Source organism: Octodon degus, unplaced genomic scaffold (genome assembly GCF_000260255.1).
Source record: "Octodon degus isolate 3935 unplaced genomic scaffold, OctDeg1.0 scaffold00003, whole genome shotgun sequence".
NCBI lineage: Eukaryota > Metazoa > Chordata > Mammalia > Rodentia > Octodontidae > Octodon > Octodon degus.
This window is the reverse complement of record NW_004524579.1, coordinates 6,478,279-6,500,339: the sequence shown is the minus strand read 5'-3', so window position 1 is coordinate 6,500,339 and position 22,061 is coordinate 6,478,279. Positions and strand designations below refer to the sequence as shown.

General features: G+C 37.6%; 2 pseudogenes; both read right to left on the bottom strand.

Moving 5' to 3' along the window:
* The window catches only part of LOC101574550, a 4,774-nt pseudogene extending 339 nt beyond the window's left edge, over positions 1-4,435 (bottom strand).
* Positions 4,436-6,657: 2,222 nt separating this feature from the next.
* The window catches only part of LOC101574158, a 33,643-nt pseudogene continuing 18,239 nt past the window's right edge, over positions 6,658-22,061 (bottom strand).

Genomic DNA, 22,061 nt, shown 5'->3' with positions numbered 1-22,061 from the left:
TTTGTGGTAGAACTTTGTAGAATCTAGGTAAATGTTAATAAGTTTTATTTCAGTGTTATTTATTTCTCTAATTGGATTTTCTTTGCTTTTAATTTTTAGTAACTCTTGACTCACTCACTTCTAATCAATTTAATCCTCTTATTCTAATTGCATTTTAGTCCCTGTCCTGATTGATATATTTCCATAAACTTGATAATTAACATATTGCTGCCTAATCAAGTGTTACCACTCCCCGTTAAAAGTGTACAATACAATGAGACCTGTTAAAATGTCCAAATAGTTTTATTTCTCAATATTCAATTCTTGCCCATGAATTACTGATCATTACCAGTGGGTTATGTGCAAAGTGTTAGAATTTGCTTTTGTGTGATCCTATATAAAACGTTTTCAATTGGTTGGGAATAATTTTCTTGTAGGTTACAAAATAAAAAAAATATTCTAGAAAACATAGTATTTGAATCTACATTGCTTTGAGCCTCTTATTACTTTTTCCATGCTTTTATCAAACCTGTGGATAACTTCACTGTTGCTTGTTTCACCTCTTTGTGTCTCAGCACTACTGGCTACCACGTAGAGTTGTATTCCATTTTAATTAATTATTACATTTTCAACAAACTTACACATCAACTATAATTTATTTTAATGTTTTCTTTCCTTCCTAAAAACAAATCAAGTTTCTAACAATGCTAGAGATCAAATTAGTTTGGAAGCTTTTAAAACGTAGCCCAGAATTGAATTTTTTTCATTTTCTTTTTCTTTTTTCTTTTTTTCTTTTTGGTCTTGTGCATCAGGAGAACTGTCCTTTCGTCCTGATGGTACAAAAGCTCTTTACTTTGCCCTCAGCTCATTATTTTTATTTTATTTAATTTTCTATATTTAGTAAGGGTCTATAGGGTCTCACTGCACAGATCAGACTCATAGTGAGGCTCCTGCTTTCAGCCTCCCAAGGGCTGCTTAGTTCATTATCGATGACTGGCAGAGCTCTCTGTTTGATGCCAGGCGATGGTTACAGGTGCCAAGGCATGACTAATGGATGTAGGAAATGGTTAGGAACCATCAAGAGTTGTTAAATGCAACTCTGACTTAGGCACAGGCAAAACTATTGTGAATGAGTTGTTATAGAGTCTGGTTCTTTGGCAACATGAATGTATGATGTAGGGATAAAGAAAAGAATAGGACTTTATATCCTCAATTTATGTCCTGAGTTTATTTGAAGGAAACATTTGCCATGTGACTTCATAAGTAATTATCTGTGGTAATAATAAAATTGACTTGGACAAGCATCTCTAAGTGAATTAGCATAATTAATACTATTTTATTGGCCTGGAGATATGGATGTAGTCAAAATATTTTCCTTTCAGAAAATTTGACAGACCCTATGCTTAGCAGCACTTGGCCACTGGCAAAGCATAACTGTCCCTTTTCCAACCCCTGCCACATCTGCAGTAGTATTGTTCCAGTAGGTTTTCCTAGACAGAATGGTTTAGACAGGTGTCAGATGTTGGGAATTATGATATATCTCTGCTAAATGAAGGTGTCAAATAACTTCCACTGCGTGCCTAATTTGTTCAGAGACTTAGGCACCATGGGTGGTCAAAAAGAAATAGAAGGAACAAATGATCTCTTTTTTCTCTTTGTGGTTCATTGTCTTGACAAAGATAGTTCATCTATTTAGTCCATGTGATAAGAGGAATTAGACAAGATAGCAGTGCAAGTTGTGCAAAGAATGCAGTGGAATGTATGGAACCAGAATGGAGTTTCCACTGGAAGGATCGATGTAGCAATGGTTTCATATTTCTGAGAAGCACTGTGTCTTTACCTCAGGGGCGTTCTAATGTTCTGTAAGTGGTGTCCCCATTGCATAAAGCTTATCAGTCAGTTAAGTAGATGCTGTCATGTATAATGTATTTTGTTGAGTCTCATTATAGCCGTGATTGAATACACAGATTTTATGTTTACTTTCAGAAATTATGTATATGTTTCAGGAAAGAAAACTCATGTAGTTTTTCAATAGATGATGCTGCTCTCATATGGGGATCCATAAAGGGTGCCACATATTACAGAAAATCCACGACACTGCCTGCCACTAGAGAAAAAGTTAAAGTGCATGTGCAGCAATCTCACAGACCAGGGTTATTCAAGCAGCAGTTTCCTTTCCTAGTAAATGTCTGGAATGTAATAGACACTTCAAGTACCTTCTGTAAGCATAGAAGCCAAAGAAACTTGTATTAATCTCATGTTGTCTCAGTAAATTTAGTGTTAAAATATTTATGTAAGTGTTTCTTTTTCTGAAGTGTGGATAAATATTTTGGTGGGCTGTCTATCTGTCTATCTATCTATCTATCTATCTATCTATCTATCTATCTATCTATCTATCTATCACTTGATGACAATGATACATTCTGAGAAATGCACCATCTGTTGTGATTTTATCACTGGGGAACACCGTAGGCTTACATAATCTTAGGTGGTATAGGTCAATCATGCAGTGTAGACTTTTTAAAAAAATGTTTTATTGAGTGTAGATATCTGAGTACTGTAAAATGTGCATTATCTGTAGATTCAAAAAGGAGCAAGCCACATTGTCCTCGCTGTCACATGTGTTGGGCTTGCCATGTGTGATGGAAATTAATGAAGTATCATGAGAGTAATATGGTTCTTGAGAAGCTTCTACAATTTGAAATAGGGTCTTAATCACATGAAAAGCCAGGTTGTTCACATTTAGTAACTTACCTTTCACTGGAAGTACACTGTTTTTTGTAACTTAAAAACAAAAATAATTTCTTTGTAGAAGATTTCCATTACCCCAACTTTATTTGTCCATTCAGTTTTCAGAATTTTTAATTAAAAAAAACACATTCCTTTTGTAAGTTGTACATTTATCTGAGAAATAACTAAAAGTTTTTACTTCTTTTTTGCTGAGGTGTATTAAATGTAAAGAAGATAATGTCTACATCTTCAACAATACAATTTCTGCCCTGTTGTCTGTGTTTTCCAGCTGCCTTGACTTCATTGTCAGAAACTTCCTCTTTAAAATCTTCATATTTCATTACTTCAGCCATAATGAATCCCTTTTCAAAATCTGTGTGAATCTCTCCTGCAGTGTGAGGAACCCCATCCCTTTCCTGATGGTCCATGCATGCACTTCATCTGGGCCTGCAGTGAAAGTATTCTAGTTGGTGTACTGCAAACCCAGCCTTAATGATCTTGGCAAAGCACTTTGCATTATATCTGCTTTCAGACACTTCTATGTCTCCTCAGCACTCAATTCTTGCAACTTGAGTTCCAAGGCGCCACTGAAAGGAGTGACCAAGGCACCTGGGTCATACGTGTCCATCCACTCTTTAATTTTTATCAACCATTTATTTTTCCTTCTAATGTAGTCTTTTTCAGAAAGATTAACCAAATAGAGCAGTGGTTTTGAAGTCAGACATATGTGTTTATCCAACTCTTCAATCTCTTCGTCACTCCAGTCATGATAGAAGTGAACAGGTCTCTTTTGGTCTATAACCCAGAATTTGACTTTGCACATTATGTCATATTCAGGTTTTAGTTTTTTTTTTTAATCTCTTCCTCTCACAGCCACTTTTTCTAGTTTATTTATAGTGGGCCCAATCAGTTCTTCATCTTTAAGCTGAAGCTCTTCATGAATTGGTTCTATATCTTGAATGGGATCTACATTTCATTCAATATGAGTAATATTATCATCTTCAGAAATACGTGTTAGCGTACCTACAATATTTGGATGGCAATGGAATACCCATCCCTGGCAAAACTAAACAAGAAAGGGGAATACAAATGAAGGACCATTTTGTAGTGAAAAAAATATATATCTGTATATACAAAATAGTTAGGATATATATACAGCTACTTTCTCTTAGTTCAATGAGAAGATTTGTACTAATAATGTTTAGACAAGATATCATGTCTGCATCTTCTACTGTGAAGACCTACTACGAAGACAATAATTTGCAATGTATTGATTATTGTAACTGTCCTACTAGCCTGTTTTGAAACTATATCATTGCTATTTCTTTCTCAATAAAATTTTAAAAAAGCACATGTTAGATGAAAGATTCCATCTCAGGCACTAATATGAGATTAAAAAGGCATTTCCCAGGCTCTGTCCTTTGTGAGTGCCTTTCACAAGGCCAGCAATGTCTACCACATTCAGAAAGGCAGGAATTTTTCTTTCTGGTTTGTGAAACTGTTAAAGAAAGTCAAATCGTTCACCTGGCACAGGGACTCTGCTCTCATTAGGATCCTTCGTGCAGAATGGAAAGTTTTCTGCTGAAGCCTGACTATTCGCTAATACATTAAAGGAGGTAGATTTCCTAACAGTTGGCAATCCAACAATACTGATTTTCAGTGAATTTCTAAATCTTCCAATGATTAGGGGTGGATTAACTCCACCACCTCCCTTTTTAGGGGGCATCGTGCTCCAGGATGGCACTGACATGGAGTCTCAGGCAGCTGAAAGGTAGACTCTTGATGCAATGAAGAGTGAAACACACACACATTAGGCTGCTACTGGGATAGCATGGAATATTATTTTGCAATAACTTTATGAGTAGAATGGCTAATTTTTAAATATTGATAGAGTATGATATGGTAAATCCACTAGTAATCTAGACTCTCATTGTCATTTCTAAGTGTCCGTATATTGCACATGGTTTTGAAACTGTCTCATTGCTATTTCTTTCTCAATGAAATTAAAAGAAAAGCACATGCTAGATGAAAGATCCCATCACAGGCACTAATATGAGATAAAATACATGCTGTGCTTCTGTGTGGCAGGCAGTGCCAGGGCAGTGAGTTTGCTCACACCAGCACTGCCACACACACGTAAGTGATGCTTTGCGCTATGGCATTATGACCAACTACAGCATTGCTAGGCAACAGGCACTCGTAGATTTATTAGGATCTTATGGAATAACAGCTACATGTAAAGACTATTATTGGCCAAAGCTGTGTTCATGCAGTAATGACCCCTGCCTGCACACAGAAGCACACATAGATATAAAGTATGTGTCAAGAAGAAGGATTTGTAACTGCAAAGAGCCAATTATGATAACATCAAAGATGTCAGCAATTGCTGAGTAGATAATTACATTAATATTATGAATCTCTGTGTTTATGTTATTGATTGCTTAGAAAAATTGCCTATAAATGTTAATTACAATGGACAGACAGACATAAACACAAAATTTATCATCATAGGCTATCAGTAGAATAATTAATTAATAACTACTGATGGCAGAACAACATCTGGACATCAATGTGCCATGTGTGGCACTTTGTGGGTAAATAAGAGAGGGTGGATATTGAGATTATGATGGAAACTGGCTGAGCGTGGTAGTGCATGCTTACAATCTCAGTATCCCTTGAGATTGAAGCAGAAGAGTCATATATTCTAAGCCAGCATGGGGTATTTGGCAATTTAACTGTCTCAAAAAATATAAATGATAACAAAGGTTAGGGATACAGCTCATTGAGAATGTCCTGTGTTCAATCCCTAGTACTGCTGGAATGAAAAAGTTTATAGGCATACCTTTGTGTCAGGCTGGTGCAGTAAATTCCATCCCTTGGAAGATTTAATTTTAAGTGATTTTCCTATCTGTATGACCTGAAAATTCATATCTGTGTTTTATAATCAAAGAGATGGATTTGAGTAATTTTCCTTGTTAGAAATTATTGCAAAGAAACTTCAATGAATGAGAAACTATTTTTCAAAAGCAAGTAGGATAAAACTTTATTTACATTAATCCCTGATGGAGTGCAGAAAGGAAAGATAACTGGTGCTGCTAATGAGAGTAGGTCAAGCCTGTATGGAGTATGACATGAGTAATACACACAATAAATTTTATGGGTTGGAAAGTTGGTCTCGGTACAGCAGTGTTGCGAAGCCAGGACTCTGGGAGATAACTGGATCATAAGGTCTGCCATGGGGAAATTCATGCAAAATTCATGGCTTATTGTGAGAGTGAGTGTTGTAAAAGTTAGCTCTTGGTAACCAACGCGTTCTGTCTCCTCATGTGATATCCTTTGCCACACTTGCTGAAGTGAGAAAGTCTTCCTTAGCTGTCAATCTCATATTATTGAACTTCAGAACTGTGAACTATGCAAACCTTTATTCTTTATAATCTATGCAGTCTGTGGCATTCAGTTACAGCAATAGACAATAAGTAAGTAAGCAGAGACAGAACTAGACTGAGAAGAATCTTCAGGGAATTGAATAAAAATAATCTCAAGAAGTGTCAACTTATTCTATACTCTTCTTTTTTTTTTTTTTTGGCAGAACCAGGGATTGAACTCAGGCCCTTGCACTTGCCAGGGAAGCACTTATTCCACTGAGCCATCTCCTGGACTCCTATTCTATATTCTTTAGAGATTAATTCTGGGCTTTCCATGTTGCATACATGTCACTTCTCCACCCATGAGGAAGATGTAATGTTTGTATTTGAAATAGTTGATGTAACAATATGGTGGAAAGAACTGAAGTTTCAGGACTCTACTGCTAACACTGCAAATAGGTAAAAGATCTTTCTTTTCCCCTGGATTACAGGAGTAATGTGACAATGAGCACAGGACAGCCTCTTACTTGGATATTCTTGTCATTTCATCTAGGATTTTTTTTAATAGAAATTAATTCATATGTTATTTGTTTATAGGAGCTTCAAATAACCATTTTTTATTCTCATGGAATTTGGGTGCCAGGAATTTGGAGGGGGCATGGACAAGATAGCTGGTTTCTATCTTTTCATGTCTAAGTTCTAAATCAGAAGTTGATCCTTGCCATCATTGAGCTCAGTGATACAGTGCTTTGGTATTTGACAGGTCTATTTCAAGAGCCTCCACACAGCTGTCAATGGCTCCCTGCCAGTCTGACACCTTGAGCTCACACGCGCCGGCGCCGATGTTGAGCACACAGCTCAAGGCCCCGGGCTGCAGCTGGGACCAGTCAGCCTCCTGCAGAACAGCCCTGGGGCTGTCCACATACCTTAAAACCTTTGTGTATTTGTTAATGGCCATTTCCTAGTTCTGAGACTTGAAAAAATTATTTCCAATGTTTTTTAAGTCTTCAGGTATTAATACAATTTTATCTACATTTTTGAGATCCACGTCCGCATCTTCAGGAAAATCTAGATGGCTGTCACCAGAGCCATCCTTGGGGAATATTTTCCAATCGTCACCTTCTTTCAGTTCTCTACAGTCTGCAATGACGCACAATTTGGCAGGGTTTTCATCGCTGACTTTGACATTTCCCAGAATCCTAGCCACACCTATTCCTTTGATTACTTGCCCCATCCAGATGAGGGGTTGGAACTGTTGTGATGAAGAACTGAGAGCTGTTAGTGCTGCGGCCTGCATTTGCCATGCTCACCACACCCTTGCGATTGTGCTTATAATGAAAGTTTTCATCTTCAAATTTTTCACCATAAGTACTTTCTCCACCTGTTCTATTCTGATTGGAGAAATCTCCACCCTGAATCATAAATTTCTTAATAATTCGATGGAAAGGACATCTTTTGAAGTGAAGAGGCTTGCCTGTTGTGGATTTGATGCCTTTTTCTCCTGTACATAATGCCTGAACCCAGTCAGTGACTGATGTTAAAGCAAGAGGCTGGCACTATCTGAAGGCCAAGTCTCCTGGGTGTCTGCTGCCTGCTCTGAGGTGACTCAGGACAGCACATGCTGTCTGCCTGTGATTGAGCTTCCTTACAATATGGTGGCCTCAGAACTTATGCTTTTTTTTTTTAAAAAACACAACTATATTGTGACTCATATGGACCAAAACTTTGTCCCTAGGAGCTGTTTAGTGAGCCTCATAGCAAAATAAATTGCAGATGTATCCAAATTTTCTGCTTGATTTCCTTGACTAAAAGCTTCAGATGCATTCTGTTTCATGTTTGTTAGTTGCTGCATTTCTGGTGTGATTGGGAAAAGTGGCCATGTATGATTATTTATATGTTTGAAGTAGTTAAGCTTTTTAGTTTTCACTTTTAGCCCAGCAATTTTAATGATGGTAGCTGGGCTATTTTCTGTAGGGCATGTAAGAAAAGAGAAAAACAAAGTAAAGGTTTTAGTATTTTTTTAGTAGGTCAAGATCAACTCATTAAAAAACAGGGTTGTAATCTAAAGCAAATATTAAATCAAAGAATACCTCATTTTTAGAAACTGTGAGAAGTCAGGAGTAATCTAAACATGTTTGGCCAAACTGTGTGTCTTTACTCAGATCATCATCAAAGAGTAAAATATTTTTTGACACTCTGTAAGATTCTTCATGAATTTGAAATTAGAATAGAAATTACTTTTTTCCTCCATGGGCTTCACAAATTTATTGTTAACAAGAAAATCTATATCTACATTCTGTGAGGTCTACCTTACTTTGGCATATTTTCTTTCCTACTTCATCTATTGGGAAGTGAGCAAATGGAAGGTGAGCAAAATCACTCTTGTGGTTGTCAATATAATTTCTTTTCTTTTTTTTTCTGTATTTTAGGGAAGGGTCTACAGGGTGTTCAGGGTCTCACTACTAGATCAGACTCATAGTGATCCGCCTGTTTACAGCCTCCCAAGAGCTGGGATTACAGGCATGCACCACCACACTCTGTCTCAATTGCCATCTCAGTGCTCCTCAGGGGCAGAGGCAGCATGGCAGGCCAGAGGATCGATCCCCCAGCCCCTGCTCCTGCTTGCAGGCACTTTAATCTGCAGAGCTATTTGGCCAGCCCTGTCAATATAATTTCTGAGGAATAAACCAACAAACAAACTCAAGACAAAGAATTGTGCTTTTATTTTATAGTTAAACTTTCATTTCTGAATACCAACTTGTAGCATCAAGATTTTCATCTACAGTCATTGTTCTACTTTCCAGTGTTCATGATGTTGTTTACCGTTTTAAAGTATTTTATGAATATATGTGTATAAACAAAGGAACAAATGAACTCATGAAAGAATCCATTGTTCACTTGTACCTAGTATCACTGATTAATGTGTCATCAAAGCAAATAATCAGTGAAACGCTAACTTCACTGAAAATAATTAGTGAGGAACTAACATCCCTCTCTTAGAAATAGATATATACACAATGAAAAATAAATGTAAACATTGTCCATTGATAGATAGTATGACTTTCTTATTTCTATTAATTATTTTACTAATGTCTTTATTTTAATTTTTCCTTCATAAAGTCTCTGTCCAGACTGGATGTCCCAAGTGATAATTCTAAGAGTCTTTCTATCTAATCAGAATATTTAAAAATATTCATTCCCTAATTTCCTAGATTGCTATTTTTTAATTCCTTCAGATTTATGTACGGCAACTATAATTTAGCAGTTGGTTTCATAACTGCCCACCTTTACTGCCAGCCCCTCAAGGGTGAGGATTACATCATACTCTAGTACTTCTTGGCATTTCTATACTCCTACTGATGTATGTAAAGGTATTCAAAGTAACCATTTATTATTATGACTTGAAGAGGATGTGAGAGAACCTTACTATTATTTGCAACAATAGGCGCTGGGTGTTTTACTTCCAGTACTTAATTTAGCCTTTACTACAACCAGGGGACATGAATAGTAGAACTGAGATAAAAATCTAAGCCATCTGGATACTGCTCATAATTAATAAATGCATATCTGATAGTGTTTCTCTCCTAAGTGTTGAATAAATCCTCTGTTTTTAAATGATAACATGGTCCTAGAATTCTGTGCTTGAATAATTCACATTTAAAGCTTTTGACATATGTATTGTTTTCTTGGAGCATTTCTTAGACATTGGTGAAATAGAATTTTATTACATTTTGGATATTAGGTTGGGAAAATTCATAGAATATGTATAAAAAACTGAGTTTTGATTCAAAATCGTTAGACATCACAGGTCTTGCTTTGGTCAAAGGTTTTCATCTATTTTTTCCCTTCAATTAAATGTAGGTATGATTTATTCTGGCAAAATAAAAGAGTCTTGGGTTGGGGAGATAGCTCAGTGGGTTAAGAACCTGGCTGGCAAGTGCAAGGTCCTGAGTTCAATCCCCCATATCAAAAAAAAAAAGAAAGAAAGAAAAGAGCCTTGCATTTGAAATATATTATATATATATATTTTTTTTTTGTTAATTTTCTGGTGACATAAAAATTACTGAAAACCTACATAGTAAGTGCTTTAGCAATTTTTAAATAAAATGTATGATTTTCTTTTTGTTAAAAAATGTATTTAGTACAGGGTCTGCAGGGTCTCACTGCGCAGATTGGACTTGTAGTGATGCTCCTGTTTTCAGCCTCCCAAGCGCTGGGATCACAGGGCTGCGCTGCCACGCCCAGTCTCAATTGCCATCCTCAGCACGCCCCGGGGGCTGGGCTGGCATGGCAGGCCTGGGGATCGAACCCCTGGCCCGTGTGCCTGCTTACAGGTGCTTTAATCCTCTGAGCTACTTGACTAGCCTTACCCCACAACTATTTTTATTACTTACAGAATTTATGTTTTTGATTCTAGTAATTGTTTTAAAAACAAGTTTATATGGAAAACCAATGAGTTAATGAATGACTACACATTTCAAGTCAGTACTCAGATAAAATTGTACCATTTTTTTATAAGAGATTCCATGCATGGCTACTTATTTCTTGCCTGGTTTGGAGCTAGTAGAGGCTCTTGTTTATCACTTTACCATTTTTCAATGTGAACCTGAAGTTGCATTAGAAGTATTTAGAAATTCTTGTCATTCTTCATTTTGCAAATGGTCATTTACATTATTATGCTAATAAGTTGAATAAGTTTAACATTGGCCTAGGAGTGGATTGAGTAAGCTTCTGGGAAACCTCTACAAATTCACAAAGTTAATGGCTTGACCTCCCAATTCTCCAATGCAAAATATGCTAGAATGATTTTTCGGGCTCTTAGCTCCCTTGCATTTAAAAAAAATAACTTCCATTTACCTCACATGACTTGATTTTCCTTACAATCTAATTGTAAATGAATAATCCTCTTTGTGTCTTCGATGATTCACTTCAGCTTTGGCTTGAGATCCTTTTTCGCATCAGAGAAGGAAAAATTTCTCAGCAGATGTTCTGAATAAAAACAGTAGGTTCTTTGGAATTTATGACTCCAGGAGGATATTTAAAAGTGGCAGCTCATTTATTTGAGCAAAGATTTAAAGAAGAAATATGAGAAATACTTTTAATATTTATTTGCTTAAGTTAAGCAGAAGGTTGTCAAAGTAGGATGGGATATGTGCATTGTATAATATTTTGGCATGTGGTCCTTAAAAAGTTAGAAAGGAAACTGTTGAATTACAAATTATTTAACATCATAGCTCCTGAACATTTCTTTTTAATTTGAAACTTTGACTGCAAAACTACATTTATAGCTCTGTTCTTTTTTTTTTCCTGTTTTTAAAATTTTTTTTCCCATAATTTTGTTGATAAACAAATAGCGATGAGACAGTTTCAAATCAAATTGGTAGGACAGTTTCAATAATTAACACATTGCATACATTCTTCCTAGTGGTTAATTGCTGTATAAGATGCGGACAAGATATCCTAACACCATTAGAACAAATCACTCTATTCATTAAGAGACTGTAACTATAGCTCTGTTCTTAATGAATGGTTACCAATTCACAGCCTCTACTCTGATGAACCAGTGTTTGTCAGTAGTAAGGAGCATTTTTGCAATTTCTGCAGTTGAAATTAATGTAAATAGGGGAAATAGTTGGATAATTTTAGTATTTTGACTATGTTGTACTTTTTGCTAAAAATGGAAAAGGATTAACAGCATAAGTTTTTAAAAAGAATTACTGAAATAATTATCAAATTAATAAGAACTGATTTCAATCTTATGATATTCTTTTTTTAGATAATAGTAAAACTTATGATATACGAATGGAAAAACCATATTTCGGATTAACCATATCATAGCATAAATCTTGATAAGGTCTTTTTCTCCTCTTGATATAAGGATTTGAAAACAATGCATGCATTACCCTATACAAGCAGAGCTTAGCTGGGCATACCTGGTTTCCTAGCACTCGAGAGGCTGAGGCAGGAGGACTGCTGTGAGTTCAAAGCCAGTTTGGGCTTCATGAGTTGAAGGCCAGCCTGAACTACATAGTGAGACCCTGTCTTTAAAAAGTATCAATAAGGAGTTGTGTACCCCATATAAAAGAGGAAAGGGAGGGGCAAATTTTCTTCCTTTGAACAAAAATCTCTTTTTAATGGATTAAAGTTGCCTACTTGCTCTGGTAGTTTCTATATTATTCTGGGAATTTATTTATTTATTCATTTTTGGGTTTGAATTTTATGAGGAAGGCAATGGAAGGCTGATTTTTCTCTGCCGTTGCTCTGATGTAGGGATTTGTTCTGAACTGACTTTACTATTCTTAATCCTCAGGATGCTGGCTCTGAGCAGGATGTCACATATTTAATTTCGTTCCAATTTCGTGACACACAAAGAAGACAGTGGTAAAGTTAAGTACATGTCTTAGAAACTAAGCATCTTATCTTCTGTCCTGGATAATTGATCTCTGAAGCCGTTTCACATTAACGACACGATTAAAATCAAAATCAGAACCAGGGCAGCTTTGAGTGAAACCCTGAACCCCCAGTGTCCAGGGACTGATTTTCCTTGGAATGACCTTTGCAGTGGGGACAGGAGCAGAAGCAGCCCGGCTAGAGGTGCTTGTCCCGTGCTTGACTAACAAAGTGTGATCTAAGAAAAGGGATGCTTCATTTTATAAACTGTACGCTGTGCTGTCTCAATGAGGTCATTGTGTGCAGCTGAAAGTGTCACTTTAAGTCTACAGCATGGCCAATTGTGCTGAAAGGTACTTGTTCAGATGTCTGTAAAAATAAATAAAATTCTCTAAGTCATATCTGAAGTTGTTCATAGCTTGAAAATGTCCCCCCCCTTTTTTTTTTCAAACTTAAGACATATGTCCTTGAAACATCATTTACATTAATACATCTCTGCAGGTTTCATAACATGAAAGTTACAAAGAGAATGCTTTGATTGGAGATTACTTTGGGGACATTGAAACTTTTCTACTAGGTCCAATAATGCACAGCTATTTTGGCTTTTTTGTAAACAGTCTGCAATACTCCTTTGGAATCCATGACTTTGGATCTTGAGCAGCATTAGGTCACTAATTTACTAGGGTATTTACTGACTGTCCTTGGGACTTCTTTATTTAGAAGACTTATTTTTGTACTGGGGATTGAACTCAGGACCTTGCACTTGCCAGGCAGGCACTTATACTGCTGAGCTATCTCTCCAGCCCTATTTAGATGATTTTAATTAAAGAATAAAATAGAATCACAGATAACAAGGGACTTCAAGAGATAATTTATTCTCCTTCATATTTTGAGGCAGGTAAAAAAAATAAACAATCTAATTACATCAGTGTCCACTTAGCTAGGCAAAACTAGATGCATAGGTGCATAATTATCCAGGAAAGCTTGATTGGCTTTATGGTCAATGTAGGTGTCTTTTAGGGAAAAAATATTGTCTCTTCTTAAGAATTCACTTATATCATACTTCAAGACTTTTGTATGTATAATTCAGTAAAAGGTAGGTTGAATTGAATGGATTTGGATGCTTCGATGAATATAAAATGTCAATGCTATTCTCTTTTCTCCATTTTTTTCCCTCAGAATTGAGCCTATGTTCTATAATTTCACTATTGAAACGGATGGGTTCGTAATAACAGCAAACGTGGACACTGCATTTGTTTCTTTTGCTTTGTCCCCTACAAATCTTTCCATTTTCATTTTCCCCCACAGTTCTGGGGATTGGACTCAGGTCCTTGACACTGCTACATCCAAGCATCTTTATTATCTTTAATTTTTAGACAGACTAGCTAAATATTCCAGGCTGAGCATGAATTTGGGATTATCCTGCCTCAGTCTGCCAGAGTTCTGGGATTACTGGTTTGGCCATTGTGCCCAGCTGCATCCTTCCTTCTTCCAAATCTCTCTGGCCCATTTTGGTGGCCACTCGTGTCAGCAACCTCCTTCAGATGCTTTTGCAACGAATTCTCCCTAAACGTCTCCTGCATTGCTCTTTTCCAAGACATCACTGATGGTTGAGCATACAGAGACTCCTACAATGAGGGGAGCACCCATAAAATTTCAGTATTGCGCAGCACTGTGTGGCCAGTTTGGAGAGGAAGTACCCTGTTTGCGTGAGCTTGTGAGACAGAGTGTAACAGTTGGCATCCTCATTGCCGGGACACAGTGCCTGACATGCACAATGTAGAAGAAGAGAGGTCTAATTTATTGCACTTTTTAAGGAGATGCAGTTTGTGGCTTACTTGTTCGAAAGGAGGAACTTCATGAAGAAGAGTGTGGTAGAGCAAAGATGCTTAGTTCATAGTGGCTGGGATATAGAAGGGGGAAGCACTACCAGACAGGAAAGGGTAAGCGACCAGATAGAGTATCCAAGGTCCTTCTCCACGACTGGCCTGGCATCCAGAAGTGCCCCTCCAACCCCGTAGGTGGATTCTGGGCCAGTGAACTGGACACAATCACCTTAATCATCTCAGAGAAGCAAATCTACTGTTGTTTCCTGTGTTACCAAGTGTTTGTGGCACATGTCCCTTGGTTTCTACAGTTCACTGGTATAGTATTTTGGGAGGCAAAGGTAAGGGTGAAGTCATGCTTACTGAACCATCTTATGCTCAAAGACTGTGGATGAAATGACCTGCTGCCCAGATTCACTTCACCTCCATATGCTCTCCTGGAAACCCTCTTTAAAACAGGGATTTGGAGAAAAGGCATCCCCATTTCATGAACTTGTCCAGATGTAAGTATCACTTAGAGTCATACTGAATCCCTCCTTACTCCACTTGTGTCATTTTTCACTATAATACTTCATGCATTTTATGATTGTAATAGAAAAAATTAATTTTCCCCTAATAAATTCTTTACCTGATTAAGGATTATTATTTGACATATCTGTAACACAAGAGAAGAAAAAAACCCCTACATTTCATGTAGCATTTATTTAGAAGACAGCCGCATTTAAAACCATTAAATGGTTTCAATGATCACCCCTTAGATCATTTAATTTTTCCCTCATTGCAACATTCAGATGGAGATGCGTACACAATTTGAAATGTGGGTTTCTAAATCATTGCACTTGTAACAAACTAGAGCTCACAGTCTTTTCTGTAAAACCCATAAAATTTGCAGCCTCTTTTGGAGAACTTCCATGTAGGATTAACAGACAAAAGCATACCTGGAAGAGCAGAATAGCTCTAGCAGAATTCTATTAAGACTGTAATCCTTTCCCTGTGCATACCTTGGTTGCATTTTCTAGTTAATTTGCCTTAAAATGCAACTCTAACTGTTTTGGAATGAATATGGCTTTACTGATGGCAAGTAAAGAAAAATGGGATTTGCATCCTTTGTCTGAGCCCTCGAAGTAGGGTACCACCTTGCAAAACAGGCTGCTCTCTTACCAGGACCTGACGTTGCTGCAGACAGAAGGTGGTGCTGTTGATTAGACAAGACATGCAGCTCCACATTTTCTATCACACTCATGATCAGGCTGTTAGCATCACAGGCATTCCTTACTGAACAGGGGAAGAATATAGTGAACTTAAATGTATTCTGGCATCAGCTTCCGCTATTTCACTCTTTAAAAACAACCTGAAGAATGTTCCAGTGATGTTCTTCTTCCTATTTTATGTAAATTTTGAAACTGAGGAAAATAGTTCTCAAAGCTGTGTATATTGTCTCCATTCATGTAGTGAGCTTAAAATTATTTGCAATGACTGCAAAATATCCAGGGCGCTGGATAACTAATTGGTTACGAGAAAAAGAGAGACTTGTAAAACTGATGCAGTATTGTTGCATACGAATATTAATGTTTTATGAAGATAGAATATTGAAAAAAAACAGATTTAGACTTTAAATTGTTCTGTGGAAAAGTGCTCCCGTGTCCTGAGAACCCAGCCAGCTCATCTAGCAGCTAAGGTGACCCAGCCAGCTCATCTAGCAGCTAAGGTGCCTACCTCCTTCTCTACACATGGAATGCGGTATAGCAGTCTCTTCTGCAGGGCTCTGGCACTGTTCTGGAGAAGGGTAAGTAATGGCAAGCAAGGGCACATGACTGCGTATTTGAGAAAGACCTTGGAAATCGCAAGAATGTCTTATGTACAACATAGACCCCCTAAAGCACCAGTAGTGTCATGGCAACAGGTCAGTATTGAAAAACAGTTTAATACTTTAAAGATTAGAGGTCTAACTCAAGTCTAAGGAGTCATTGGTTGTCTAGAGATCTAGGCAGCAAGAGCCAAGGCCCAGCAGGACATGCTTTATATAATTTTTCAGACAGAGAGGTCCAGATGCCTCTTATTAGCGTGGTCGTTATCACCAATTTGGAAGACCTGTGTTCAGCCTGCTAGCTCTGTTTCTAGCCAGTGATGTGTGATGCAATCTTTTGGCAGAAGCTTAGCTAGGAAGAGAATCTTAATTAGCAAGAATTGTAAACGGGAGGCATAAACTTGAGAACACACATGTTTTCCTTTTTAAAAACTTCCCCGATTTCTTCTTAGGTTCTCTTTTCCATGGGTTATTGGTGAGCTTGTATTCCATTCCGCTAGAGTGACAGAGTTTGCTTGATACTCAAAAAATATGAGTTTGCAGGAGGGGGCATCCGCTTGACAAGAGACTGAAATGAGATTATCTCCATATTTATTTGTTTGTGTATATATATAATTTTTTGTTTTTAATTGTTTATGTATTTGGTACAGGGTCTCACTACACAGCTTGGACTTGTAGTGGTCTTCCTATCTCAGCTTCCCTGATGCTGGGATTAGAGGTATAAACCAACAGGCCTGGTGTTGGTGGCCAGCTCGGCATGGGGCCATCATAGCATATAGTACCGGGGATCAAACCTGGGTCCTTGTGCTTGCCAGGCAGGTGCTTAGACCGTTGAGCTATCTCCCCTTCCCCTATATATTTTTTATTTTGTGGATAAAAGGTAAAACAAAGATTCATAACAAAATCCTAGAAGAATAACAATAGTTAATAGATTACATGTTGTTATCTTTAAAGTGGTTACTCAGAGTACAATGTATGGGCATAAAGATTTCTGGAATGGAAATTAGTACAAACCTTCCCTTGTAGAGTGCTAAGAGACTCCAGTAGAATAACAGATTTGCATTCCCTCTTTTCCCTACTGTCTTTTCCCCTTTCACACATCCTAGTTCCTTTTACCTTTTGAACATTTTCTTCTTCACAATAATGTCTGTATTTTTAAATCAGGTTTTACGATTTGCTGATGTCTACTCTGTGCTGTATCTTTTCACCTGAGGATAAAGAACATATCGGATGCGTGGGGTAGAACTAGGCAATGAGTTCGTGTGTGTAAGGCATTAAGGAAATCATTGTATTTGGGGCATAGAAAGTGCGGCGCGAGGGCTCGCGATCTTCCCTTCCATCCAGCGTTAGGGAAAACAGTGGAGAGACAGAGAGGCAGGAATTAGCCACAGAGCACGCGTTCCTTCAGCTAACTCTCAGCCTTCATGCCAGGCCATGAGTCCTCTCCGGAACCTGCCCTGAGCCTCCCGGCCTCCACAGGTGCTCCTCACCTCATGGTGTGAACGCGGCGGCGGAAGGCTTTGCTGTCACTCTGTCCAGGATGGCAATGAAAAGCTACTGTCTCGCAGAATCTGTGCACCTATGTAGGTGCCTGCATGACATTTCAAATAGAAAGGAACAGTTTTAGAAAAGAAAAATAAAAGATTGTCTGATGCAGTTGTGCTGAGGTCTTCATCAAGTGGCTACGTACGTGTGATCTTAAACATGAGAACAAAAACCACACACACAAAAAATTGCTTGTGCTGTGGATAAAAAAGGCCCTTTTCAATGAGCTGGTAACTAATGCTCTGCCATTTAAATTCCAAAGTAGCTGGTGTCCTTTTGCCAGTAGGTCCCAAAACGCTGTCTCCAAAGAACCTTCCCTTACATGTACACGTGTTGCTTCTGTCTGTTTTATTACTTTTCATACCAGTTTTAGTGTATTAGTGTTTGATGTAGACCTTTTTCCTTTCATTATTTGAAAGGCACAAGATCGTATCTACACTAGAATACATCACTTAAGTGACTGTTGCATATTATAGAAAAATACTTGTTTATGATATTCAGCGATCATCTCAGATTTGATGTCTGCGTTTCCTCCTCAGATCCTCAAAGTTGAGCCAGTTGCCATTCTGATGTGTTCTCATAAGTCTGCAGCTCTCTGTCTTTAGGAGACATCATTGTAATTGGCTTCTGCTTCTCTGTGACTACTCTTTTCTAGACAGCTAGTCATCTCTGTCCTCGAGCAAAGGCTGAAGCTTGTTCTTTGCTACGTTGTCTTGTCTCTAGTTCAAGTCAGCGAGGTTGTTTGAGACTTGGGGCAGCCGGAAGAAGTGAAGATTCATGGAAATGCCTCCGCAGGCCTTTATTTTCAGGTATCACTCAGCAGTGTGCACCTGTGACGCCTTTCCTGACCCGAGCCCACCTTGGAGGCTCCCATGATGGCTGCTGTCATTTTCTGCCATCCTTAGCCATTTAGGACCCCCATCAGCCCTCGTAGCAGACTGCGTTCATGCCAAAATACACAAGAGTGGCCATGTGCCATTAAGTATCTTGGGTGTAGGTCATTTACACCTGCCAACATGGACCCTGACTATAGCAGTTATTTACACAAGGAGACCTGGAGATGCAGCTCGTGCTGGGGTTCTGTAGGCTCAGAACCCAGTGCCTCCTGGGCCTTCTTCCCTTCACAGCTTGAACCAAAGTTCTGCCACATTATACTTTTGCTTTTTCCTACATAGATGCCTGTAGTAGACACTCATTAATTACTTAATAAATGACTGAAGTGAGTGGTGGCAGTTGTTACAATAAGAAAGTAAGTGCCAAACTGATACAAGGAGAAAAACTGATCTCGGGTGGGTGACCTCCCAACGATACAGGGAACCTCCAAATGATATAGGGGCAAAATGATCTCCAAACCTGACCTGGATAAGTTTGTGTTCTCTAAAACCGAAGAATGAATTTTAGCAATGAATGGAGGTTATGAGCAGAATATATTTATTGAGGGAAAGAAAGCTCCCTTCCGAGAGAGGGATAGGAAGGGGGGCCTGAGTGGGTTGTCCCCAGGAAACTGTCTCTTCCAAGGACTTTCATAGTACAAAACCATGAGGGGCTAAGGTGGAGAAAATGGGAACTCACTTAGGTGGATGTGGAGTGGGACAAAACTATGGTCAGCCAGTGAGATTACAAGCACCATTGCTCAGGTAAAATGGATGATGTTCAGGACCAAATGAGGAAGCAAATCATGTAGCAAGCAGGAATGAATGTACAACAGGACCTTATTGGGTAGCCATCTGGTAGTAGTTGGCTTAATGATTTTTCCTGGGTTTCTCAGGGTGAAGATCAATCCCGGATGCTAATCTTTAGGGAGGTCAGCGTTGTTTGATCTTTGGTCTTTAGGTCTGGCTCACAGTAGGAGCATCCGTCCCTCCCACAGTTGTGAGGTGTCTTGTCTTCTGTGTTATCTCCTTCGAGGGCCCAGCCCTGTCTGATGGCCTATAATATTTTATCTAAGTTGGCTGCCTGCAACAAAATGAAACCTTGTGCATCCAAACTCATTCTCAGATTGAAAGAGTTTTTCATGCCCAATAAGAATACACTTCCTGCTAGCAACAAATTGCATCATTAACTGATGCAATAATATTTCTTTTCCAACCTATGTGTATTATATTTTTACATATCTTCTAAATTTTTTGGAGATAAATAGTTCTTGAGTTATTTTTACCTCACAACTTAATAAACAGAACTGCTGAGTATTTCCTTTTGCCTAGGGGCACTGTTAAAAATTACTAAGACACTAAATGGTATTGCGAAGAGACAAAATTTGGAGATCTCTGCTCAGTCAAAATTTGACCAACACAAATGAAGTGTAGAATGAGAAGATTCATGGTTCTTGAAGGTGAGATTTTGCCAGAATTACAGCTTTGTTGCTGAACATGGAACGACAATTGAAGATCATAATAGAAAATGAAACAGAGATCTTCAATTCTAGTCTAGGAGAACAGCTTCATTATATGTTATTTAGTAAAGTTATTGCTGGGTGTGGTGGCACATGCTTTTAATCCCAGCACTCAGGCAGCTGAGGCAAGAGGATTGTTACAAGTTCAAGACTGAGCTACAAAGTGAGCTCAAGTCCAGCTTGAAGTGCATAGAGACCCTGTGTCAAAAGACACACACACACACACACACACACACACACACACACACACAGAGCACCCCCCACACACATACAAAGTTATTGCTACATGAGTCTTGGTTTTATTTCCTCACAGACCACAAAGTATTGCCAATTAAATGTTTTTTATTACTCATGGATTTAACATTATAGACTATAGTAATATCACAAATGTAAAAATAACTTCTAAGCTTTCTATTTTAAATACAATATTTTATTTTTGTTTTAATAGTGCTGCAAAATTATAAAGCAATAATTGGCAGAAACATTTTGCTGAATTTTATCAGTTAATATCAACCTTTTAAAGCTTTCCATTGGCCAATTAAAAATTAATGTAAAAGAAATATCATCTATTATGATTTGAGCATAGTCGAAATTGAGCAATTTTTCTTTGCTTTTTATGGCTAATTAACAATCTATCTTGACAATAAATTTTAAAATCTCGTTTTTAGAAAAGATCACTATTCAAGAGATGCTGAAAAAATGTCATTTCTAATTTCAGATTCACATTTTAATTAGAATGCTGTTTAGTAAGCTCTTTTTAAAAGTGAAAGCTGGTAGCTCTCTCTCTAGAATCATCAGCAACATACAGCAAGTATCTTCGGTATTTACTACTTGTGACATATGTAGGAAATAATTCCAGAGTCTGCATATTAATCTTGTGATTTTTTTCTACTTGAAATGAAAAAGAATATGCATGACCTAGCAGTGAATTGAAGGCAGCATTTTCCCTTGATGAATATCTCATCTTTTTTCTTTAGCACTGCAAAGTACTTTTGTCCTTTATTTGTCACTAATGCTTATAATAAAAAATTAAATTACTGTTCATACTTTCAATATGTTTTCCTCAGAGAATCACTGCTGAAGAACAAACATTTAAAAGAGGATGTGGAAGGTTTAGTTTTATACACAGCTCTGCTATATTATTCATTGCAATGCATTTTTAATGTTAGAGACCGAAAAATAAAATGTATGTTAATTTCTAGGGGGAGACAGGCAGTGAATGAAGGGACGTGATAAATGCGCAGAGCTGGAGGTGTGGGCTTAATAATAAAGCCCAGATCCTAGAGGTTTTATTGCTACATATGGGAGAGAAACTTGCAAAGATTTTGGATGAGAAAATCTCAAGGCGTCACTGCCAGCTAGCTAACGTGTCTCAGGCTCTTCATATCTGCAGTTGAGAAAGAAATCACCAGAGCAGTATTATTACAAAGAGAAACAAAATAACAAAACAAAACAAAACAAATAAGAAACTCTTGACTGTCAACATCGCTGTTGGGATTTTGCTAAATCCCACATTACATTCCCAGATCTCGTCTCTCCATATTATTGTACATTCCTTAATGAAATTGGCACTCTGGTTGTTCATAAATAAGCCAATTATTTTTCCTAAAAAGAGGAACCTTCTTTTTTATTTTAAAACCTGATGCTATTTTACAAGAATAGCCAATAAATAATGTGCTTTGTTTTTTCCTATGAATTGTCAAAGCTGATGCTTTTCTTTATATTGTATTCCTTTGGAATTCAACAATTTATCTTCAATCTTAAAGAATTCATCATTTATTAAGAAATAGCCTTACAAACTTTGTAACTGGTAAGAAAGCAGATTAAACTTCATGGACTCTGTTCTTTAAGTTCTCACAAGCTTCTTTGTACAAGATGTAATGAAAATTGAAAAAAAAATCTACCAGTAGTCAGACATCATATTAAGAACTAAGCTACTGCATTGCAGATGATAATTTGTAATAGTAGTTTCATGTTTGGAGTGCCTGTCATTCTGGTATTCTGAATATGAGCTGCTTGTCATGACA